This window comes from Nelumbo lutea, chromosome 4, assembly GCF_056320005.1.
Source record: "Nelumbo lutea isolate HS-2025 chromosome 4, American lotus-T2T, whole genome shotgun sequence".
NCBI lineage: Eukaryota > Viridiplantae > Streptophyta > Magnoliopsida > Proteales > Nelumbonaceae > Nelumbo > Nelumbo lutea.
The window spans coordinates 85,525,390-85,551,081 of NC_142687.1; the positions used below are offsets into that span (position 1 = coordinate 85,525,390).

The 25,692-nt window shown below is 44.7% G+C and overlaps 1 protein-coding gene and 1 long non-coding RNA gene across 10 annotated transcripts in view; one reads left to right on the forward strand and one right to left on the reverse strand.

The window, feature by feature from the left end:
- The window catches only part of LOC148861479 (Terpenoid synthases superfamily protein), a 39,463-nt gene that overhangs the window by 5,505 nt on the left and 8,266 nt on the right, over positions 1 to 25,692 (reverse strand). Inside the window, exons 1-2 of one of the 8 annotated variants that reach the window (XR_016113145.1) lie at positions 554 to 4,820; positions 35 to 397 (exon numbers count right to left, since the gene is read on the reverse strand). The exons of 3 other annotated variants lie outside the window; for them this stretch is intronic. The gene's annotated coding sequence lies outside the window, so the exon portion shown is untranslated. Of the gene's footprint in view, positions 1 to 34; positions 4,821 to 25,692 lie in introns of those variants that run through there. 4 more of the 8 variants (XR_016113144.1, XM_088985600.1, XM_088985599.1 and 1 more) reach the window with 4 other exon arrangements.
- Positions 4,828 to 18,558, forward strand: LOC148861480 (uncharacterized). 2 transcript variants are annotated; one of them, XR_016113148.1, is made up of 4 exons: positions 4,828 to 6,448; positions 6,999 to 7,103; positions 8,401 to 8,455; positions 18,266 to 18,558. It is a non-coding gene; the product is annotated as an uncharacterized LOC148861480 (long non-coding RNA). The 2 variants fall into 2 exon arrangements; XR_016113149.1 differs by having other exon boundaries at positions 6,999 to 7,054.

Consider the following 25,692-nt stretch of genomic DNA (forward strand, 5'->3'; position numbering starts at 1 on the left):
AAACAAGATATTAGTAAATGATATTCAGACTCACCATCAGACTTATAGAGAACACGCCAGTGAGGAGACAAGCAGCTGTTGGGTCTTTTCCTTTGGAGTAGATCCCCTATATTAACTCTTGCCAGTAAGGCTTCCCAACAAAAACTCCCAACCTTAGGAGGTATAGGTCGACACTACACTTCTTTAACAGGGAAAGAAGAGCCAACAGGATGAGAGGGTAACCGTGCTTTGAAAAAGGAGGCACAAGTGTAGGAACCCAAGGGAGTGAGTGTCCAGATTCTGCTATCTGCTTTAGACGGCTCAATGAATACCCCTTCAAGGATAGATAGCAAGGCTATAGTACAGACTAACTCTATGTCCCTAACACCTCTTCTCAAACTTAAAATTCCAACCAAACCTAGAAGGTGAATTGGAAGGTACAAGAAAAGATGAAATTAGTTCATTCTTAAGGGAAGACATAGCAAAAAGGCCTAGAAATTGATCTTTCAAAGGGGAATCCCCAACCCAAACATGTTCCTAGAATTTGATAGGATTACCAAAATGCAAGTCATACCTGATCCATGGAGAGAATAAAGGCAAGATGGCTTGAATAGCTCTCCAAGGGGAAGCTCTTGTAGCCCGTGCTAGAATTTCTGAATCCCATCCATTATTTGCCAGTCCATGTATATTTCCCACCACCTTAACCCACAACGTTTCTTTCAACAATGAGAATCTCCACAACCATTTCCCTAGTCCTAATATTACCAATACCCAACCCTCCCTCCATTTTACCTCTACAGACCACCTCCCACTTGACCCTATGGTCCCTCTTCTCCTCCCCCGGCTCCCATAGAAAATCCCTCATTAGCTTTTCCAACCTATTAGCCACCTTCACCGGTATCCTGAAAACTAACAAAAAATATACAGGAAGGTTAGCCAACGCAAACCTAATTAAGGTGATTCTCCCTCTAAGAGAAATAATTTCTTTTCCAGTCTCTTTTCAAATCTCTCCACAATAGGGGCCTAGAAATCATCTCTCTTAGGATTATCCCCCAAAGGTAAGCCCAGGTAGTTTAATGACCAATTAGACACTACACATCCCAAAATATCTGCATACTCCCCAATCTCCCCTTCCCCCATATTGACTCCGACTATACAACTTTTTTCAAAGTTCACCCCAAGATTTGACATTTGTTCAAAGAGTTGTATAGAGAATTTCAAATCTTTAATCCAATTGATATCCCCTCCTTCACAAAACAGAATCGTATCATCTACAAATTGTAGATGTGTAAGTGGTACATTATCCCTTCCAACTCTCCACCCTCTTATGAGCTCCCTAGAATCTGCTTTGGATATCAATCCCCCTAGCACTTCAGCTACCAATGTAAACAAGAAGGGGGATAGGGGGTCTCCTTGTCTAATCCCCCTCAAAGTTGGGAAATAGTCCACCACTGTCCCGTTCACCAAGATAGAATAATGACAATCCCTAATGCATCCCATCACCCATTTGCACCAGATGTCTCCAAACCCAAAGTTCATCATCACCTCCAATAAGAAGGACCAATCAACCATATCATAAGCCTTTTCCAGATCTAGTTTGCAGACCACACCTCTTCTCCTGGATCTCTTGTAGTCCTCTAAACTCTCACTTGCTACAAGTATCTGATCTGTTATTTGTCTCCCCCTTACAAAAGCTCCTTGATTGTTCGAGATGATAGTTGGTAGCACCTTTCTAATTCTAATTGACAACAACTTAGTGATGATCTTATAGAGGTTGTTAACTAGATTGATCGGCATGTAGTCCTTTGAATGGCTTGCGTCACTTTTCTTGGGAACTAAAGCAATGAATGTGGAATTTAACCCATGGTTAATCACTCCTCTGGTATGGAATTCATCGAATACCAACAATATATCCTTCTTTAGAATCTCCCAACAATCTTGGTAGAAATCCATCGTAAAACCGTCTGGGCCCGGTGCCTTTGATCTATCCATTAAAAATACCGCCTCTTTTATTTCTTCCAACTCAAATTTCTTCTCCAACAATCACTTTCTTCTCTCTTCAGTGTTGGCCAATCCAAACCCTCCAACCATACCCTATTATTCAGTGGCCTTCTATATATATTCCTAAAATGACCTGCAAATGCTTCCGCAATTTCTCTTTGACTTGTGACTGTTTCCCCTTCAATTTCCAATCTAGTAATAAAACTTTTCCTCTTTCTACCACAAGCCAAAGCATGAAAGAATATAGTCTTCTTGTCCCCCTCTGCTAACCACTTGCATCTTAACTTCTACCTCCAGCTTATTTCCTCCTGAAAAATATAATCCTCTAACTGTTTCCGCAATCTCCATCTTTGTTCCTTATCCTATTCAATTAGGCCTTCCCCTTCTCTACTGTCCAATTCCTCAATCTGTGTGATCACACTCTGTTTCCTTTCCTCCAATCTCCCAAAGTCCAGTAGATTCCATTCCTTGATTCTACCTTTCAAATACTAGAGCTTCTTGTGAAACCTCATCCCATACCACTCCACTGCTGGATTGCTCTCTACCCACCACTCTTCAACCTTTTTAATGAACTCCAAGTGCTCTAACCACATGTTCTCAAATATAAATGGAGCTGGACCCGCATTTCGCACCTCTTCCTTGCAAAGTACAATAGGCCAATGGTCAGAAGTCACCCTTGGGAGTGCTCTAGAGTTTAGATTCCCCTAATGTTCTTCCAGATCATTTGAAAATAGGAATCTATCCAACTTAGAGCAAATTGGATTGGTTTGGAGATTGGACCATGTATAACACCTTTGTGATAGTGGGATTTCTTTTAAATCAAAGGCCTCAAAGAATTGGTTAAACCTCCTCATACTTGTGGTGCTCCTCTGCCTAGGACTATTAGTTTCTGCCAGGAATCTTATTACATTGAAGTCACCTCCTAAGCACCATGGTCCTTCCCATAGACCCCTTATGTCTGCTAGCTCTTCCCATAATAACCTTCTTTCTCTATAATCATTTGGCCCGTACACATTGGTTAATACCCATTCAAATCCATCTTCCACTTGCCTAAATTTCAAGAAGACTGTGAATTGTCCTACCAATTCCTTTAAACCTTCCACTACCTCATTCTTCCACAATGTCACCACACCCCCTACAGATCCCCATGAAGGTAGAACCACCCAACTAATCCCCCTACTCCTCCACACCCTCCTTGCCCATTTGATATCAAATTCTGCTCTTTTCGTTCCCTATAACAGTACCACATCGGGATCCATTTTCCTGATGACTCCTTTTATTACTGCTCTCTTCCTTGCACTACCCAATCCCCTCACATTCCAACTTAAAATCCTCGTTATTCTTTTTTTATATCCACCCCTTGCACCTTTATCCCTCACTTACCCCCTCCCCTCCTAGCCCCTCTAGTTCTAATGCCTTTGTCACTTGCCACTTCCTTCACCTTGCTTCCAACCTCACTCATTCTCCTCCTTTCTGACCTTCTCTCTTTTTTTGTAAGAATCCTTTCATCTTGTTTGGATCTTTCAGTTTACACTCCAGTTTTGTACAAATAATGCCACAGAATCCTCACTTGCCAGCTCTTTTTTCTCTGATTCTTTGGTTTTATCTTCCTGGCCTAAGTCCCTACCTGTACCTTCTTCCTCCTTGTTGTACCCTAGCTGAGCCTCTGCTGCCCCTTCTTTCAAACATTTATTCTCCTCCGCCTCAGGTAACATATTCTCACCGTCTCCTAGAGACCTGATGCTACTATTTACTCCCTCCTTTCTTTCTACCTCCCTCTCTAACTCCTATCTACCTCTACAACCATTACCTGGCCCTCCTCCTACACAGACTGCAGCCTCTGAAATGGGAATGGAATCTGGCACATAGGACATAGAGCAATCATTAGTACCAAAAACTGAAAGGACACTATTACCTGGGTTTAGCTGGAATGGATTAGGGGAACTGGAATTGGAAGCAATCGGATTCTCGAAGGTGTGGTTGTCGGCTAACTCCTTGGCTCGGGTCTGTGCAGTTAACCTTCCTGTCTCTTTCGTTGTACAGTGGTCCCTCTATGCACCCAGCTATTTGTCCCTCATTACTGTGTTTCTGCTTTGCTTCAGAGGTGTCGTGGATACTTCCTTACTAAGCTCTCGCCCGTTATCAAGCTTTGGTACAAGAACTTCTAAAGCCAGATCACAGTCTTCTTCCCCACCCTTGTTCTCCTGGTGTAGAAGCCAGTCCGAATTATGTCCTTCCCCTGTATCTTCTGAAAAAAAGTACCAAGGTTCAAGGTTTACTGCCAAATCAGCCTCTGATAGCTGGTCTACCTCAGTACTGCTACTGGACTGGTCGTCCGAGTCCTCTTCCAGATTTGGATCTTCCAGTTGACAGTTTACCCAGCCCTCATCGACCCCTTCCTTTTCCTTGCCACATTCTCTTACATATCTAGGATTCGGATGGTCTTTCTCTAAGTTGCTTCCTTTTGAGAGCTCAGCCACAGATCTAGGGACCCATTGCAAAGGTCCAACTCTTTTCTCTTTCCGCCTAGTCGAAATGGAGCCTCCAACACAATTCCTCTTCGAAAAGGAAGAAAATAGACATGTTTTGGTGTCTATAATCCCCTTCGGTCTGTCCTGAGCCACGTGCTCACTTCACGTGGCCCCGAGATCGATACTTTGGTTGGCCCAACCCCACCTCCAACCGGTTTAGACACTCCGGCCCGCGACAACATATTATGTGGTCCAACCCTCTTCTTGACCACGTCAGCAAAAGAGGCTCGAGTCCTCCCACTTCGAGAAGCTTCAAATTTTTAAAATTTTTTTTTCTCTAAATGGCTTATGTGAGTCTTGGTTTTCCAGTTGCAGTTTCCTCCTTCGGCCACTGCCGCTCTACCTTTAGGCCCGCCAACACCTGTCTGCCACATGATATCGAACCCGCCACGTCCCCTTTGTCTTCAACCTTGGTTCTTCATCCCCAAAGTTCCACCTCCATCTCTGAAACCAGCCATACTCTGTACTAGGCATCATCTACAAGGATTTTGAACACCTTTGGGATCGATTCTGGTTCCACCCCTTTAACCCTCACCTCCACTGCTCGAAGATCCTGTAGTTTGCATTCTTCCAACACTCCCCCCAGCATTTTTACCAGGTTTTCCAGGATTAATCTATTCCATAGATGAAACGGGAGTCCAAACATTTTCAGCGTGAAGCTCCCTCTGAACGGCTCCACCTCATTACACAAGGGTTTCGATTTCTGAACATAAATCAATCCCTCTTCCCACTTGAAAGTTGCGAATCCCCTGTCAACACCATCTCCGACGCTTAGTATTGCCTTCTAACTTGAAAATGGCTCCAAATTAACCTCCGAATCTATCTGCAAATTATTCACTACCACTTTCAACAACTTCCTCTAGTCTTGAACATCCTTATGGTGGAAACCACCATTTTCTTCTCCCATTCGTCTAGTTCAGCCTCAACCCAAACTTTTAGTCCTCTGTTTAGAAACACTACGGCCTTGCCGCAGCTGAAAGATCTTTCCTTCAGCGCCTGGAACGAGGACTCAGGGATATCCTTCTTGCTGCTCTGTTCTTGTTCTTGTTCTGTTTGCAGGTGATTAGCCGCAGCAAGGAATCTCTGCAACTCCACCGCAAATAACAGTCAACCTTGACTTTGCTTCCCTTTCGGTAGACAAACCATTTGCTTTCGGTCACCGAAGTGTTCTATAATGGTAATGAACCATCCTTTCTTATTCCATCTGAGTTCCACTTCATATTTTTTCTTTTCCAATTCCAGTACATTCCTCCACCCTACGGTTTTTATGGACTGGAGTACTCCATCGATGAAACCTTTCAACCAGTGAACAACTTCCTCAAAAAGAATTAGCGTCGCCCTTCTACCTTCTCTTACCTTTAGCAGATTCTTACTTTTAGATTTTCCGCCTTCCAGAAGAAACCTCTTTGCTTCAATATCCAACCCAGTCCTCCATCTATTCACCACCTGAAACTCCTTTTCGTTCTCTTCCCATCTCCGCTCCCGACATGATTACTCCACTTTCCCCTAATGCTCTACTCGTAGAAAAGTTTCAGAAAATAGACCATGAGCTGGTTAATTCAATTAAACAGTCTTACTGCTTGTCCAACTGTAATATTTGTTGCAGTAAGAATAGTCACATTTCGGCATTTGGTCATGATATCTTAGGAGGCTTTCCATATTCTACCAAGATGAATGGTAAGATGGGAATTAGTATGCAAGAAAAGGGAGCAAAGGGGTCTGGGATTGAGTAACCTAGGGAAGAAAAACTCAGCCCTTTTGGGTAAGTGGCTTTGGGGATGGCCTTTGGAGGAGGAAAGACTTTGGCACAAAGTTGTAGAGAGTACTCATGGAGCAGAAGGCAATGGTTGGGATGCTGGCATTTCTCGAAGGGCCATGTTGAACTCTCCTTAGAAGGCAATCTATGGAATTCTTCCACAATTCTTAAACTTAATCAGGTATGATGTATACTGGGGATAGGGCTCTTTTTTTGGGAGGACTTATGGATTGGAAATTCAACCCTCAAGGATCTTTTTTCGCCTTTGTATTCCCTCGCTTTAAAAATGAACCTGTTCAAAGATTTGTTTCATTTTCCTCATCTTCTCGTTTCAGTTGGGATTTGGGTTTCAGGAGAGATTTAAGAGATTCTGAGCTTGATCAGAGAACATAGCTACCTTGCTTGTTTGATTCTATCTGTCTGAACCCTTCTAAACCAAATGCTCGTATTTGGTCCCCAACCCTTCGGGCACTTTCTCTTGTGCCTCCTTTTTCTCTTCCTTATGCTCTGTCCCTAGTTCTCAGCCTTTCCCTTGTAAAGAGGTATGGTCTAGACCTGTTCCCTCTAAAGTGGAAGCCCTTTGTTGGGAGGCCTCTCTTGTAAAACTAAACACTTTGGACAACCTACAAAGAAGAAGACCTTGCCTAAGTATTTCCCTAACTGGTGTGTCCTCTACAAAGCAAGTGGAGAAAGTTGTTACCATTTACTAATATCTTGTCCCTTTGTTGTAGGTCTCTGGGAAAAGCTTCTTAATCTCTTTGGATGTAGGTGGACAATGCCAACGCAGGTTAGCAATCTATTTGAGCCTACAACCTTCAGGCGGCTTAAGAAAAGAGGTAAAGTCTTGTGGAGGTGTGCTAGGGCTGCACTGGTTTGGACTGTTTGGGAAGAAAGAAATGCCAAGATCTTTGATGAGAAGGAACATGATCATTGTAAGGGGTTACTGAATTAATAGAACCATTAATTGGGTAAAGACCCTGGAACTATTTCCTCCATTCTCCTTTGATGATTTATGGAGAAATTGGGAAGCGATTGCGAAAAGCTCCAGTACAAGACCTAAACCATTAGCAGAATGGAAACCTCCTCAAGAGGGTATCATTAAGCTCAACTTTGATGGCAGCAGTTTAGGCAATCCAGGTCCTTTGGGTGTTGGGGGAGTGTTTAGAAATACCGAGGGGCTAATCATTGCTTTATACTCTGGCCCTATAGGAGTAGGGGACTCAGCCAATGCAGAAATTAAAGCAGTGTGACAAGGAGCTGAATTTTCCGAGGAACTGAACTGTGAACAGTTGTTAATTGAAGGTGATTCCAAGTTGGTGATCCAATGGTTAAAAGAACCAAAAACGGTTGCCTGGTCCTATAAAGGAGCTTTATGAAGATTCAAATGGCTAACTACAAACATGTCAGTTCAATTCCAATTGGAGAGAACATCAGCAAATGGGTTAGCAAATTCATTAGCTGAACAAGGGGTGCATAGGAATCAGATGTTTTGGGATAAACTGTAATTTTTGCTTTAATCCGAGGCTACATGTCGTGCCTCATCTTGGGAATTTTCTGTGTATCTTTTATGCTTTTAATCTATTAATAAATTCACTCATTATTCATAAAAAAAGGCTTCCCTATATGCCCCTTGCTTAGTTAAGCCATCAGCCAAAGCATTTGATGATCTCTCCACCCATTTTGTAATAACAGACATATTCCTTGTTAGCCACTTAAATTTTTTGACTTCATTCCTGTAGCACCGTATGGTATCCTCAGGGTTCTACAACCATCCCACCACCACCACCTTGGAATCCCCTTCAATAATAAACTGCCCTACACCTAGTTGATTTGCAAATTGCATTCCTTGTAGGGTTACTAATAGTTCTTATAACTCCATCTCGGTGGCAATAATAATGTTCTTATAACTATTTTTCGGCGACGATTTTTCAGTCTAACTACATCGGTGGGAAGTATTAAAAACCATGTGAGGCTGATTGTTCTATTTACATGACAATGCTGACCAATCAACCTTGATGGATATTTTTGTCCTTTCACCAATCATCTAACGTTGATTAACGGTTCTGGCCTAAAGTAACAGTTTTCGAGAGTACCCAGGTACTAATCTTCAATTTTGCCTTTGCAATTTTGCAGTTGTAGACAAGAGTAAAGCTTCTTGCGGGTGTTGCTGCAATGGCCACCAATCTCAGTATGATTCCTTGCTCTTCTCCTCCTCCACACTTTTCCTCTCATTCCAGCTTTGTTCTCTTTGTATTCTCTTTCTCTCACACATAGTTGTCAAGACGATGCGTAGGCGTCTAGTCGCTTTTTGGGGCTTACCTCACCCAAACGCCAGGTGGTTTATATACCACTTATACAAATTTGTATAATGTTTCATATGTTTTTATATTTTTAGCAATATAATATTAATATAGGCATGATACACTGAATCATTTAATTATTTCTTTTACTAAATAATATCTTTTATTTTAGCTTCTTCTTTTATTAGGGTTCTGAGTGATAAATATTCAAACGAAAGCTAAGAACCGAGGAAGACTAACAGGATTTGAGTGGTGCAGAGTTCAACGTCTTAAGCAAAGACCACCAACCAATCGCAGAAGCTAGAAGGTATATTCGTCATCCCCTCCTTTGGAACAAAAACAGGGGCTCCACCCCTTCTTATTTTTCTTCTAGAACAAAACAGGGGCTCCTAGACAAAAAGGAAGAATTTGGGAGACTTGAAGAATCAAAAGAAAGAATTACAAAAAAAATTGAGAAACTAGACCAAAAGGAATCCCTAAGAGAGTTTAGTGTGGAGGACAGATCAAAGTGATGAATCTAAAAGTGGAATTAGAGGAGATTCTGAGAAAGGAGGAAATCTCTTGGAGACAGAAATCAAGGTGCAAATGGCTTGAGGTAGGAGATGGCAATACAAAATACTTTCGCTCTAGCAAATGGAAGGAGAAGAACTTGATCTCTAGTATAGAGGTTGAAGGTTGGGTGATTACTTCAGAGGAGGAAATAATACAAACCTTCTTAGAGCATTTCAAATCAATCTTTGTCACCTTAGGAGAGAGAAGTTCGGAATTGGGGGAGTTAGACTGGATTAGGCTACTAGAAGCCTAGGCTGCAGTTCTAGAGAGAAGCTTCACTGCAGAAGAGATACAGGAAACAATGTTTTCAATGGAAAGATCCAAAGCACTAGGGCCCGATGATGGCTTTTTATCAGGATTGTTGAGAAATTATAAAAGATGACTTATTGGAGGCCTTTGTGGAATTCTATCATAAGGGGGAAGTCTCACCAGGAGCAAATGACACCTTCCTAGCACTAGTGCCTAAGAAGAAAAAGCCAAAACTACAAAGGACTATAGGCCCATAAGTCTTGTCGGTAGCTTATACAAGATCATAGCTAAAGTGTTGGTGGGAAGAATTAAAACTTCGTTGCCTCTAGTAATCTCTCAAAATCAAGGAAAGTGGTGAGACCCTTTCTCATTTAATGATATCATGTTCTTTTGTGCATCGAATTTGGGATTTCTTTTGTACTCTCTTTGGCTGCAAGTGGGCTCCCCCTCAAGATGTGGCAGGACTCTTCAACCATGATTTCTTGAGACAGAGAAAGAAAAGAGGGACGGTAATGTGGAAAGCAACAAAGGCAGCAATTTGTTGGGTAATATGGGAAGAGAGAACAGAATTTTCTTGGAAAAAGTAAAACAGTAGAGGAAGTGATTGATAATATCAAGGTGAAAGTAGCCCATTGGGTAAAACTCTTGGACTGCTTTCAAGTCTTCTCAGTCGTAGATTGTTATGGACACACTGCCTGACAACGCATTGCGGTGCAGTCACAGGCAGCAGCACACTCAGTAGGCCACGCAGCAGCACGCACCACCCGATAGCGCGCAACACGCACCGCACGACAGCAGCGCGCACCACACGGCAGCAGGACCATGAGACGTGCACGCAGCCCAACAGCAGTAGTAGGGCGGGACCCACACGACAACTCATCAGGGTGGGTCCACACTTATCTCTTCTCGCCAACTCACCGCCAGCTACTCCATCTTATGTTATCTTATGTTATCTTAAACTGGAGTTGTGTTACCATTAGGAGTACGTAATTAGTAGTTGAGTTCAAGTTGGAGTTTGAGTTTAATTAGGAATTTCCTTCCTATTTAAGGAGCCACGAATTAGTGAAAAGGCATTGAATTTTCGATCAAGAGAAGAGCTTAGGAGAGTTAGGGTGATCTCTTGGACAAATCACCCCCTAGTTCGCCACAATAGGGTCAGCATGCAAAGGGCAAGGGAAGGCTAGGAGTTTTCCCCGTGGACCGCCCTGTGACGAGATCCTACGTGCGGGCCCATAACATTTTGGTATCAGAGCCAAGCGTCATGGGCGACATGGAGCAGCTGTCATCCAAGGTCCACGAACTGGAACACCGACTCGTGGAAAATCACGCAGAAGTAAGAGAAGTTAAGGAGGATGTCAGGGAGCTTCGGCGTCTACTAGAGTTATACTTCGTCACCAGAGAAAGGAGTCCTGAAGAGGCGGCACAGCCGTCATCCTGATAAGGCCGAAGGCTCCAATGAACGATAGAATGCCGCCCAAGCTGCAGCAGTCATACCCAAATACAGTCGTTTGGAGTTTCCCTCGTACAACGGCAGTGGTGACCCACTGGGATGGCTGTACCGCTGAGCAATTCTTCCGTAATCAGCGCACGGAGGAGAAGGACAAGGTCAGCCTGGCTGCATTCCACCTAACCGAAGAAGCGCAACTTTGGTTCTACTGAGTAGAGCAGGAAGAACCAGGCCTTAGTTGGGAGCAGTTCAAGTCGTACTGCCTCCTTCGATTTGGACCCCCATTATCAAGCAACCCCTTGGGGGAACTCGTTAACCTCAAGCAGACAGGGACCGTAGCAGAATATCAGCAGTAGTTTCAAACCCTTCTCGCCAGAGCCTCTTCAGTTTGCCCAGACCAACAGGTGGATATGTTCACAGTTGGCCTATCTGAACCTCTGCGAGTTGACATAAAGATGCAGAGCCTGCCGAACTTGGTCACAACAATGAATTTAGCCCGAGCCTTCGAGCTGCAGATTAGCAGAGGGCCATCCAGCATGGGACGGCCAACAACGAGTTGGACAAACACGAAGCCTGTTGGAGGGGGATCTTTGCTGGCTACCAACAGGGGACCACGGCCTTTCACCAGTAACCCTCCCCGATCTACAACCAGCAAAGGGAGCAGCATGACGACACCTCCCATTAGACGCCTATCCAGAGCCGAGATGGCAGAACGCCGAGCCAAGGGCCAATGCTTCAACTGTGACGAATTGTACTCTGTCGGCCACCGCTGCAAGCGGTTGTTCTGCCTCCTGGTAGATGAACTGGAGGAGGAAGAAGAGGAGCAAACAACTTTAGAACCCGAGATCTCCCTTCATGCCATCACCGAAATACAAAACTCTCAAACCATGCAACTACATGCCCAAGTAGCAGGAAAACAGGTACGGGTTCTGGTGGACTCGGGGAGCACACATAATTTCATCAGCAAGCAAGCGGTGCTCCAACTGAAACTACCGGTGGAAGACAAACCACGGCTTCAGGTAGCCGTAGCCAATGGGGAGAGAGTTCACAGCGCAGGGATCTGCCGAAACATCCAAATACAAGTGGATTCTGAACCATTCCTCGCTGATCTGTTTGTATTGCCCCTAGACGAGTTTGATATAGTATTGGGAATCAAGTAGCTTATCACCCTCGGCCCTATCCTATGGGACTTCGATGGCTTGACCATGACGTTTAACCTACATGGAAAACAAGTCACTTGGAAAGGGACCAAGATGAGAGCAAAAAGACCACAAGTACATACTCTCCATGGCGACGCCTTGCACACGGCCGAGATGGAGAAACTTCTGGCCGATTTCCCCGACCTGTTCTCAGAACCCAAGGGCCTTCCCCCTGTCCGATCGTGTGACCATTGGATACCAATAATGCCAGGGACTGGACCCGTGGTCGTTCGGCCGTACCGCTACCCACACCTTCAAAGGGATGAGATAGAGAACCAGTGTACAGAAATGCTGAAGTAGGGTATTATCCGCCCAAGCCGCTCCCCATTCTCTTCGCCAGTCTTGCTGGTGCCAAAACAGGACAGCACCTGGAGGTTCTGTGTAGACTATCGGGAGCTCAACAACAGAACTGTCAAGGACAAGTTTCTGATCCCTGTGGTGGACGAACTACTAGATGAGCTCCAAGGGTCTCAATATTTCTCTAAGCTGGATCTCAGGTCAGGCTACTTCCAGGTTCGAATGGCCCCAGAAGATGTGAAGAAAACAGCCTTTCGAACGCATCACGGCCATTTTGAATTCTTTGTCATGCCTTTTGGCCTCACAAACGCTCCATCCACATTTCAGGCCTTGATGAACGAGGTATTTAGACCCCACCTCCGCAGGTTCGTCCTAGTATTTTTTGACAACATTCTGATTTACAGTGCGTCGTGGGTGGAGCACGTTCGGCACCTACGAACAGTTCTGGAGCTGTTTCGCCAACATAAGCTCTTCCTAAAACGAACCAAGTGTTCCTTCGAAGAGCAACAAGTCCTTTATCTAGGACATATAATCAACAGGGAAGGAGTCTCGGTAGATGACTCCAAGATTCAGGCCATTCGGGAGTGGCCCAAGCCTCAGTTCACTAGGGCCCTCCACAAATTCTTAGGTCTCACGGGATACTACCGCAAGTTTGTAAGAGACTACAGACTCCTGGCTGCCCCATTAACCAAGTTGTTGAAGAAGAATGCATTCCAGTGGGATGAAGCAGCAGACGCTGCCTTCACAAACTTAAGAGAGGCACTCTCCATTACCCCCGTGCTACAGCTACCAAACTTTAATCAGGAGTTTACGGTTGAGTGTGATGCTTCTGGCATAGGCATCGGCGCAGTGCTGTAGCAGCAAGAGCACCCCATAGCCTTCTTCAGCCGCAAGCTAGCAGACCGGCACCTAAAGCTACCCGCCTATGAGCGTGAATTAATTGGACTTGCCAAGATCATTCAACACTGGAGGCCATATTTGTGGAGCAGACCTTTCGTCGTCAAGACAGACCATTACAGCCTCAAGTACCTTCTAGAGCAGCGGCTTACTACTACACCCCAGCAGCACTGGGCGAGTAAACTGCTAAGGTTTGACTTCTGCGTAGACCACAAGGCAGGGACCTCAAACCGGGCCGTCGATGCACTATGTAGGCGTGATGAAGACACGGTTCACCTTTGCATGATCTCCCGGCCCCGCGTTACCCTATTGGAGAACCTAAGGAGCGTACTGCCCCAATCACCAACTTGGAGGGATCGAGTGCAAGAATTACAGGTAGGTACAACCAGCCCAAACTGGTCTATCCATGAGGGACTCGTGCTGTACAAAGGGAGGGTATATCTCCCGACAGACTGCCCATTGATTCCAGCCATCATCGCCAGCATCCATAACACCACCCACTAAGGGGTTCAGAAGACATTGCACCGCGTCCGCACCGATTTTCATTGGTATGGTATGCGCAGCTCAGTTAGGGATTTCATCCAGAACTGCTCTACATGTCAGCAACAAAAATGGGAGAATTTACACCCGGCTGGCCTCTTGCAGCCCCTCTCACTCCTAACACAGATCTAGGCCGATATCTCCATGGACTTCATTGAAGACTTGCCTAAAGTCAGAGGGAAATCAGTCTTATTCGTGGTGGTGGACCGCTTCTCCAAGTATGCCCATTTCATCCCGTTGTCCCACCCATAGAGTGCAGTCTCGGTGGCCCACGCCTTCTTCACACACATCTTCCGCCTACATGGGCTGCCAGAGTCCGTTAGCGACAGGGACGCAGTCTTCACCAGCACCCTTTGGAAGGCGTTGTTCTGATTACAGGGCACGACCCTGGCTTTCTCATCCGCCTACCACCCACAAACGAACGGGCAAACGGAGGTTGTCAACTGGACCATAGAGATGTACCTCCATTGTTTCGTAGGGAACCAACCACGACGCTGGGTAGATTGTCTTCCTTGGGCCAAATACTGCTACAACACGTCCTACCACTCTTCCCTTGGCATGACCCCCTTTCGGATTGTGTATGGCCGAGACCCTCCCCGTCTTTTATCTTACGAACCAAGTTCCACACAGAAGTAGATCGCAATCTCCAAGACCGCGACGCCCTCCTGGCTGAAGTCTCCCTACGCTTGTAACAGGCACAGGCGTGTATGAAGCAAACCTACGATCAGCACCGCCGCGAAGTCACCTTCGAGCCAGGGCAGTTCGTTTGGCTGAAGCTTCAACCATACTGCCAGCTCTCCCTCAGGCGGCAAGGCCCCCCCAAGCTGACCCCCAGATTTTACGGGCCCTTCAAGGTTCTCCGACAGGTCGAGAAGGTTGCCTATCAACTCGAGCTACCAGAGCACAGCAGAATCCATGACGTCTTCCATGTGTCCCTACTGAAGCCTTTTATAGGGACTCCCCCTAAGCACGTGCCTTCTCTACCCCCTCTAAAGGATGGCAGACCAATCCTCCACCCTCGAGCTCTTGTCTGGTCACGCATCAATCAAGGTACCTTCGAGGTTCTCGTAGAATGGGAAGGACTACTCTCAGCGGAGGCCACCTGGATTCCCTGGATCGACCTTCACAGTGCCTACCCAGCTCTCGAGCTTGAGGACAAGCTCGTTGTCCAAGAGGGGTGTGATGTTATGGACACACCGCCTGACACCGCATTGCGGCGCAGTCATGGGCAGCGACACGCTCATCAGGTCGTGCAGCAGCACGCACCGCCCGACAGCGCCGCACAGCAGCACGTACCGCCCGGCAACGCGCAACACGCACCATCTGACAGCGTGCAGCACGCACCGCACGACAGCAGCACGCGCCACACAGTAGCAGGACCATGAGACGCACACGCCACCCGATAGCAGCAGTAGGGCGGGACCCACACGACAGCTCATCAGGGTGGGTCCACACTTATCTCTTCTTGCCAACTCGCCGCCAGCTACTCCATCTTATCTTATCTTATGTTATCTTATCTTAAACAGGAATTGTGTTACTATTAGGAGTAGGTAATTAGTAGTTGAGTTCAAGTTGGAGTTTGAGTTTAAGTAGGAATTTCCTTCTGTAATCTCCTATTTAAGGAGCCACGAATTAGTGAAAAGGCATTGAGTTTTTTATCAAGAGAAGAACTTAGGAGAGTTAGGGTGATCTCTTGGACAAATCACCCCCTAGTTCGCCACAATAGGGTCGGCACGCAAAGGAAAGGGCAAGGGAAGGCTAGGAGTTTTCCCCGTGACGAGATCCTACGCGCGGGCCCATAACATAGATATTCTAAGAACATGGTCTGAAGTAGCACAATCTTCAAGAGTAAGAGATAAAGTAAGGCCGGAGTGGAAACCACCTGAAGGCAATAAAGTAAAGCTGAATTTTGACGGGGCTCATATGGAAATCCAGGCATTTCAGGAATAGGAGTATTAAGAAACCCTGACAGGAGGATATTGGGTATGTTCTCAGGGTCAATTGGCAATGGAAACTTGCTGAAGGTTGAACTATTGGCATTACTACAAGGGTTAAAGCTAGCCAAACAACTAGGATGCAGAGATGTTGAAGTGGAAGGGGATTCAAAAGTAGTAATTTCATGGGCAACAAATAGCAGCCACCCCCCATGGACGTTTAAACATGTGATTAGGGAAGTGGAGAAGATTTCCAAGGAGGTTGAGGCTGAATTTAAATGGGTCCGAAGAAGTGCAAATGGGCTAGCTGATGGATTAGCAAAACAAGGGGCATTGAGACATCAATTATTTTGGGCTACGCTATAATGAGGGATGAATAGAGTGAGGAAAAGGGATTAACAGACCCATCATCAAATTGTATAAAATGCTTACAATTTGAATTTTAATAAAACACATTTACTGATAAAAAAAGAAAGGAGCCTTTGTAGAAGGAAGGCAAATAATTAACCAAATTCTAGTGGCCAATGAGTGTGTAACAGAAAAGAAAAGACAAAGAGGGGTAGGCTTAATTTGCAAATTGGATCTGGAAAAAGCCTATGATATGGTGGATTGGGCTTTCCTCATGAGTCTGATGGAAAAAGTAGGTCTGGGAGAAAGATGGAGGAAGTGGATTAATGGTTGTATTAGCTTAGCACACTTCAATTTTGATCAATGGTGTGGCAAAGGATTTCTTCCCAACTAAAAGAGGTTTAAGGCAAGAAGGTCCTCTTTCCCCTTTCTTGTTCACTCTCATTGCAAAAGGTCTTGAGTAAATTGATCACTAAGGCTGATCTTGAAAGCCAATTCAGAGGATGGAGAATTGGAAGAAATGAGGTTGTTGTGAGTCTTGTGACGCATCTGCAATTTGTTGTTGACATAATCATTTTCTGTGAGAGTTGTGCAGAGCTCAGTACAAGAAATTTGAAAGCCTTGGTTGACTGATTCCAAAGATGATCAAACCTGAAAGCCAATTGGGGGGAAAGTTGTGTGATTGGGATAAATTTGGGAGAGGAGTACATGTCACGTTTGGCTGAAATCCTAGGTATGCCATTGGGAGGAAACCCTAGAGTAGAGAGTTTATGGAAACCAATAGTGGAAAGATTTGCTAAAAAATTAGCCTCTTGGAAGAAAAACTCTCTCTTTATAGGGAAGAATGGTGTGAGTGGGGGAACGAATATGAACTTTCCCATGGCTGTCATTCCCTTTGATGGTCTGAATTACCTTGAGTGGTCTAGGGGGATAAAACTCTGCATCACTGCTAGGGGGCGAATAGGATACATCAATGGGAGAGTAAAGGAACTGAAGTATGGAAGTGCTGAGCATGATAGGTGGAACCAAGAGAACAGTATGGTGATGTCTTGGCTCTTGGTTTCAATGCTGCCACGAGTAAGGAAGACTTTTATGTGGCCTGAAACTGCTTGTGAGATATGGGAACAAGCGAAGTCCACTTATTCAGAACAGAGACACTATGCCAAGACATATCAACTACAAGCTGAATCTTCTACTTGCAAGCAGGGGGAGAGGAGACTCTCGATGTACTATTCTGATTTGACATCAATATGTTAAGAACTCGATCACTATCAGAATGTAAAATGGAAGTGTGATGAAAATGCAAAGGCCTATAAGTCACTTGTACCACAGCAATGCGTGTTTGCCTTCCTCCTATGGCTGAATTCGTCATATGAGTCCATCAGGGTACAGATCTTGGGTAGTAAAGACTTGCCATCAGTCCAGGAGGTGTATGCCTTGGTGCAATCAGAAGAAAGCAGAAAAAGTGTGATGAATGGTGTAGAAGGGGAGTCAGTTGCCCTAGCGGTCTGGGGAAATTCAAATACAAATGTCGGAGGTGGCTTTAAAAGGGATGACACTCGGAAAAAATCAGAAGATAAAAACAAGCTTTGGTGCACTCACTGCCAGAAGACACGACACACTAAAGATACATGCTGGGATCTCCATGGAAAACCTAAATGGGCACAGGATTTGGGTAAGAAGTCAGCACCGGATCAGGGCAAGAAACCAGGCCAACAGAATAAAAAAAGGTATAACTCGGCTAATATGGCATCAACAGAGACTAGTCCTTCCGTAACTCAGGAGAAACATCCCGGTTCTGACCCTAAGGAAGATATTATCAACTCCTTCCATGAACATTTGGAATTGTATGGTAGGACTCTCCACCAGGTGGATTTTGGGCCTACTCCTTCTACCTCATTTGCGTCTACATCAGGTAATGCCACAGCCTTCCATGTGTCATCTCATACTACTGATTCACATTGGATTATTGACTCCGGAGCCTCAAATCACATGACCGATAAGTCAAATTTGTTCCAGACATATAACCTTCTCTCTGGGAGAGGTAAGGTAAGACCGACTGATGGTTCTTTTTCTACCATACCTGGCCGAGGCACCATATCTCTCCCACTTGGCCTTACTCTTCCTAATGTCTTGCATGTTCCGAAATTACCTATTAATTTGTTGCCCATTAATAGTATTACTCACTCTTTGAACTGCTCAGTCACATTTTTTCCATCTTCATGTGTGTTTCAGGATTTGACATCGGGGAAGACGATTGGTAGAGGAAGCATGGTGGATGGTCTCTACGTGTTGGAGAATAATGCTGGTCTAGTGGCGATTGAGTCCACAAGTTCGTCGAGTGAGAGTCAGACCTATTTATGGCATAGTCGTTTAGGTCATTTTTCTTTTGAGTCGTTAAAAGTTATGTTCCCAAAGTTGTTTGAGTCATTGTCAGTGAGTCAGTTACAGTGTCAAACCTGTCAGTTGAGTAAGTATTGTAGAAGTTCTTTACTTTTAAGAAATAAAAGATCTGAATTTCCATTTCATATTGTTTATTCTGATGTTTGGGGCCCTGTTACTCTACCTACTGCAGCTGGCTATAAGTATTTTGTTACTTTGATTGATGATTATTCTCGATACACTTGGGTTTACCCTATGCGATCTCAAGATGAAGTGCCACAAATTGTGAAAGATTTTCAACGCATGGTGTTCACTCAGTTCCAAACGGAAATTCATAGTTTCCAGTCGGACAATGCAAAGGAATATTTCCATAGTGATCTCACGAAGTTCTTTGCTTTTAGTGGGTCACTTCAGTGAAACTCTTGTGCCAGGACACCCCAACAAAATGGTGTGGCTGAACGAAAAAACCGTCACCTTCTCGAAGTTGCTCGTGACTTGCTGATTCATATGAATGTGCCAAAACAGTTCTAGATGGATGCAATATTGTGTGCGACATATATTATTAATCGCATGCCCTCTCGGCTACTAGAGTATAAGGCCCCACATAAGCTCTTGTTCCCTATAGCCCCGTTGTCCACCATTCCGATGCGTGTTTTTGGGTGTCGTTGTTTTGTCCACAACCTGTCACCTACTTTGTGGTAAAATTGACCATCGAGCTATTCCTTGTGTTTTTCTAAATTACCCTTCATCTCAAAAGGGGTATCGTTGCTATGATCCCATTGCCCGCAAGTACTATGTTTCCATTGATGTCTCATTCTTTGAGAGTCAACCATTCTTATCGGTTTCTCCTCAGAGGGAGAGTAGGGTTGAGGAGAAACAGGCGACGACTCAGATTCAACTACCTCCTTTACTCAATCCTCCTCTGTTCCGGGTTTTTCATCGTTGCAATAAGAGCCAACAGAATTCAAGAGCCGTGGAGCCGGACACTATGCAACCAACATCATCGGATTCACCCGAGGCAGATATGTCTTATCAGCCAGATACACTTGCTCCCATTGCTCCTTTAAATGTTGATTCACCTGTCCCCAATGATCTTAATATTCCTATTGCTAAGAGAAAGGGTGTTAGATCTTGTACCACTAATCATCCTATCTCTAACTTTGTGTCCTATGAGCATGTTTCACCTTCGTACCGTGCCTTTCTCTCTTCTGTGGATAGTGTCCCCATCCCTAAGACCGTGGTAGAAGCTTTGTCAAAACCTGAATGGGCAGATGCAATGCAGGAAGAAATTGATGCTTTACACAAAAATGGTATGTGGGAGTTGGTAGATCTTCTTGAGGGGAAGGAACCAGTGGGGTGCAAGTGGGTGTTCACAGTGAAACACAAAGCTGATGGAACTGTTGAAAGGTACAAGGCTAGACTGGTAGCAAGAGGCTTCACATAGGTATATAGAGTGGACTATGCTTTTGCTCTAGTAGCGAAGATGAACTCTATCCGGATTCTCCTTTCCTTGGCAGCAAATCTTGATTGGGATCTTCACCAATTGGACATCAAGAATGCCTTTTTGAATGGTGACTTGGAAGAAGATGTGTACATGGTCCAACCCCCAGGGTTCTATGCCAAAGGCAGTGAACAAAAGGTGTGCATGTTAAAAAAGTCCCTATATGGGTTGAAACAATCACCTCGGGCTTGGTTTAGTAAGTTCCATTTAGTAATCCAACAGATGGGATTCAAACAATCCCTGTTTGTAAAAAGAGGTGAAGGTAAAATTGCAGCTCTTATTGTGTATGTGGATGACATACTGATCACAGGAGATTGGGAGGCTGAAATCCAGAGACTAAAAAAATTCTTAGCCACTAAATTTGAGGTGAAGATTCTAGGCCCCTTACGATACTTTCTTGGAATTGAAATTGCCCACTCTCACAAGAGCATCTTTATTTCCCAATGGAAGTATGTACTAGATCTACTAGAAGATACAGGCAAGTTGGGGGTAAAACCATCTGAGTCACCTATTGAACCTAATCACCATCTGGGAGACAGTCAGGAAGAGTTTTTGAAAGATGTAAAGATGTTCCAGAGACTCGTGGGGAGACTTCTGTATTTGTCTATGACCAGGCCTGATATTGCCTATGCAATGGGTGTCCTTAGTCAATTCATGCACAGCCCGAGGACAACTCACTTTGAGGCTGCAGAGAGGATCTTGAGATATCTCAAGAAGTTTCCTAGAGTTGGTTTGTTGTTCCAAAAACACAGTCACTTAAAAGTGGAAGTATATACTGATGCAGATTGGGTAGGAGCAGTCAATGACCGAAAGCCTACCAATGGTTATTGTGCCTTTGTAGGAGGAAACTTTGTCACATGGAGAAGCAAAAAACAAAGTGTGGTGGCTAGATCCAGTGCTGAAGCAAAGTATAGAGCGATGGATCATGGGGTTGCGGAAATCATGTGGATAAGAAATCTATTAGGTGAACTGGGTTTCGCAATAAGCAATCCTACGTCACTCTACTGTGACAATAAAGCTACCATCAATATTGCTGCTAATCCAGTTCTGCATGATAGGACGAAACACATTGAAGTGGACAAGCATTTTATCAGAGAGAAACTTGAAAGTGAAGAAGTGTGCACACCATATGTCAGCTTGGAAGAGCAACTTGCAGATATCTTCACCAAAGGTCTTTGTTAGTGGTGTTAGTGAAGGGGTATTTCAGTCTTTGTACTTGTTGAGAATGTTGATGTGTACGGTTATGTTAGTTCGAGTGCCTCCTACTTAAAGAAGGGCACTCAAGTCTTTTCCAATAAGTTAATAATATAATAACAGGTCTAGCCGAATCTAGGGATAACTTTTTCTCTAATTCGAACCAGTCTTTCTCTCTTTCCTCTCTTTTCTCTCTTCTTCTTTCCTCTCCTACTTCTTGTTGTTTACTTTACTTTACAGTCAACGAACAAGACAGAATTCTAGGGCAGGTCAAACTTCAACATGGTATCAAAGCGAGGTTCACCAAATCAGACTTGCTAGAATTCTGTCTTCTGCGCATTCGAATTAGGGTTTCTCTTGGGTTTCTCAGCTGTGAGTTGGAGACTGGGAAAAGGGCTAAAAGGAGTGATCGCCCTCTTCCCTAAGAGGTTCCTATGCCTCCGATTGTGTCGTTGGTGATTGGTTGCTGTGGTTTCTAAGCCCTAGTTAGGGCTGGTACGTGTGGTGCAGTGGTGTCTCAGCCCTTCATGTGGTTGGCCTTCAGGCGATGAGGTAAAGTTTTTTTATGCATATTTTTCTGTTATGAAATACATGAGAGGTGTAGTACAGTTCACATGATGGGTTTTCAGATTGCAGTATGCTAGGGTTTATTCTGGTTTGTGTGTGATTCGAAGGGCAATAGTGTCTACTTAATGGTGAAACTTCCTGTAGTTGTGGATTAGGGTTGATGGTGTTACAAGTGTGGTTTTCAGCATTTGATACTGCTGAAATCAGTGTGCGGATTTCGGTGAGTAGGGTTTGTGGTGTTGTAGTTCTCAACATTTATTACTGTTGAAATCAGTGTGCAGATTTCGGTGAAGTGTCTGTGTATAGTGTGCAGTGTGTAGTGCTCATAATTCAGTGCTCAGAATTCAGTGATAAGGGAGTTCGGCAATGGCAGATAACAGTGATAGTAAACCTAACGTCATGATATCTACTGACTACCTGAATGTCCAAATGACCTCCATTAAACTGAATGGAAAGAATTATGTCCCTTGAGCCAAGTCTGTAGATGTTTTTCTGAAGGCGAAGAAGAAAGTGAAGCATATAAGAGAGGAGAAACCCTCCGCTAATTCTCAGGAGTATAAAGACTGAGAACAGGAAGAGGCACAGATCATTACATGGTTGTGGAACAATAATGGAACCCAAAATTAGTGTGAACTTCTTGTTTCTTGACACAGCCAAAGAGGTGTGGGATCATGCTAAGAAACTGTATTCAGGTCAGGATAATACCACTAGGGTATATCAACTGTATCAGGAATACTTCAATCTTGAGGAGTACTATGCCAGTGTGAGGAATATCTGTAATGAGTTAAATGCCTATCATCCTCTCACTTCAGATGTCAAAGTTCAATAGCAACAGCGAGAGCAGCTTGTGACACGGTTTCTGGTGGGGCTGAAGTCTGAGTATGAACCAGTACGAGCCCAGATATTAGGGGGATCTGCTCTTCCATCCTTAGAGGAGGTGTTTGCTCGGCTTTGGAGAGCTTCCATTGGATCTATGGACTCTAATGTCTCTGATAAATCAGCATTTGCAGTGTCGAGAGGTCGAACTGGCAGAAGTGGGGCTCGAGGAGCCCATCCTGGCAGGAGTGGTAGTGGTGGATCTACACATATCCGTGGTGGTGGTCGTACTGGAGGCAGAGATTCAGGGGGAGCTCGTGGTAGAAGACGTGGCTCGGGTCCACGGAAGTGTACTCATTGTGGTTTGGATGGACATACCATTAACTACTGCTATGACTTACATGGTCCTCCCTCGACGTGGGCCAACCATGCCATGACTAGTGACACCAGTTTCAGCTCTAGATAGGAGAACTGGTCAGCTGACCTGATGCCTTCTACTCCCTCAGATGGTCCAGGCAAGGAGATGGTGAGTGTTCCTTGGGATGAGTATGAGAGGTTTGTTCAATCCAAGTCGCAACAGAACACTGCTTCCTTTGCATACTCAGGTATGACTTGTTTGGCATCCACACTCAACCCCTGGATTATTGACTCTGGAGCCTCCGATCACATGACGGGAACTCTAGGTGTGTTTTCATCTCTCACTCATTGCTCAACATCACAATCTGTTACCCTTGCTAATGGCTCCACATCATCTATCTATGGTGTTGGTAATATTGACCTAGACCCTGTATCCCTATCCTCTGTTTTATATGTACCTAAGCTTCCATTTAATCTTATGTCTGTTAGTAAGCTGACCAAGTCCCTTAAGTGCTCCATCACATTTTACCCTTCTATGTGTGTTTTTCAGGATCTCAAGACGGGGATGAAGATTTGTGGAGGGCATGAAGCCGGTGGACTGTATTATCTTAATGGTGGTGGATGAACGTCAACGGCCCTTCAGTCATCTATTTCTCCTCTCCAGTGGCATTGTAGATTTGGTCATCCTTCGTTGAAAGTGTTACAGTCCTTAGTCCCTTCATTGAGTCAACTTTCTGTTTTAGATTGTGAGTCATGTCAATTTGGGAAACACCATCATGTTCCCTTTCGTTCTAGGGTCGATAACCGTGTGTTGAGTCTTTTTTCTTTAATTCATTCAGATGTTTGAGGTCCTTATAAAGTGATGTCATATAATGGATACCAATATTTTGTTATTTTTGTTGATGACTGTTCAAGAATGACGTGGATCTATTTAATGAAAGAAAGAAGTGAATTATTTGCCATCTTCCATAAATTTTATGCTGAGATCCGCAATCAATTTGGCGTTCACATCAAAATTTTCCGTTCCGATAATGGTCGTGAATATTTGTCTTCATCTTTTCAAGAATACTTGGACCAACACGGCATTATACAACCAACTTCATGTACCTACACTCCGCAACAAAATGGGGTTGCTGAGAGAAAGAACCGCCATCTTGTAGAAACGGCACGCTCCCTCATGCACCACAAGAATGTTCCCAAAACCTTTTGGAGCGATGCAATGCTCACCTCTTGTTTCTTAATTAATCGGATGCCCACGTCTATCCTTAATGGTCGTTCTCCTTTTAGTGTCTTATTCCCCAACATGTCTCCGTTTCCGCTTTCTCCTCGGGTATTTGGGTGTGTCTGCTTCGTTCATAATCTGGGTCCCAGGACTGACAAGTTAGATGCATGTTCCCTGAAGTGTATCTTCCTTGGCTATTCCCGAACTCAGAAAGGGTACAAGTGTTATCATCCCAGTTCTCGTCGTTCCTTGGTATGTGCTGATGTTACATTCTTTGAGTCTACTCCGTTCTTCGTGGGGTCCGGTGCTGCTACTTCCTCCACATCACCATCTCCTCTTCCTCTTCCTATGGCTGATCCACCTCCTCTGGTTCCAGTCATGCCTACGTCCTTGCCTCCGATGCCACCGTCGGTTGACCGTCCACCCATCCGTCACATGTATACACATTGCCCGTGTGTACCGGCTGCAGCTCCTCCAGTTTCATCACCGTCGACAGATCCAGCTCCAGCTCCGACACCAGCCTCCGACCTAGATCTTCCTATTGCCTTCCGGAAAGGTAAACATACTTGCACCTTTCACCCTATTTCCAATTTTGTTTCACTTACCCACCTCTCCGCCTCTCATCGCCAGTTCATATCTTTGTTATCCTCCATGGTCGTTCCTAAGGATGTCCAGGAAGCCCTTATCTCTCCAGAGTGGTGTCGTGCTATGGAAGAAGAACTCTCTGCTCTGCATCATAATCACACTTGGGATCTCACCGCTCTTCCTCCTGGGAAGCAGGCTGTCGGTTGTAAGTGGGTGTATAGTGTTAAGTACTTGCTAGATGGTCGTGTTGAGCGCCTGAAGGTGCGGATGGTTGCCAAAGGGTACTCCCAAACCTATGGCATTGACTACACAGAGACATTCTCCCCGGTTGCTAAGATAGGGTCGGTTCGTGTCGTCATCTCCCTTGCAGCTATGTATGATTGGCCTCTCCATCAGCTAGATATCAAAAATGCCTTTTTGCATGGTGATTTGCTCGAGGAGGTCTACATGGAGCAACCACCCGGGTTTGTTGCATGGGAAGGTATGCAGACTTAAGAAGGCTATTTATGGACTTAAATAGTCCCCTCGAGCATGGTTTGGTAGGTTCAGTGAGGTGGTCAAGAAGTTTGGTATGAAACAGTGCCAAGTTGATCACTCTGTCTTCAGTTTTGACTTTTCGGCAGGCAAAATAATATTGGTGGTGTATGTGGATGATATCGTTGTGACTGGGAATGATAAAATGGGCATTGGTAGATTGAAGGCATTCATACAGGAACACTTTTAGACAAAGGACCTTGGCAAGTTGAAATACTTTTTGGGCATAGAGGTAGCAAAATCTAAGCATGGCATTAATTTGTGTCAGAGGAAATATGTGCTTGATTTACTGGAAGAAACATGGTTGTTGGGTACTAAACCGATTGAGACACCTATGGAAACAAATACGAGGCTGAGCAGTGATATAGGTGAAGTATTTAAAGACCCTGGCAGATACCGACGACTTGTAGGCAAACTAAACTATCTAACCATTACTCGGCCAGATATTTCATTTGCGGTTAGTGTGGTGAGTCAGTTCATGCAGAAACCTTTGGTCCCACATTG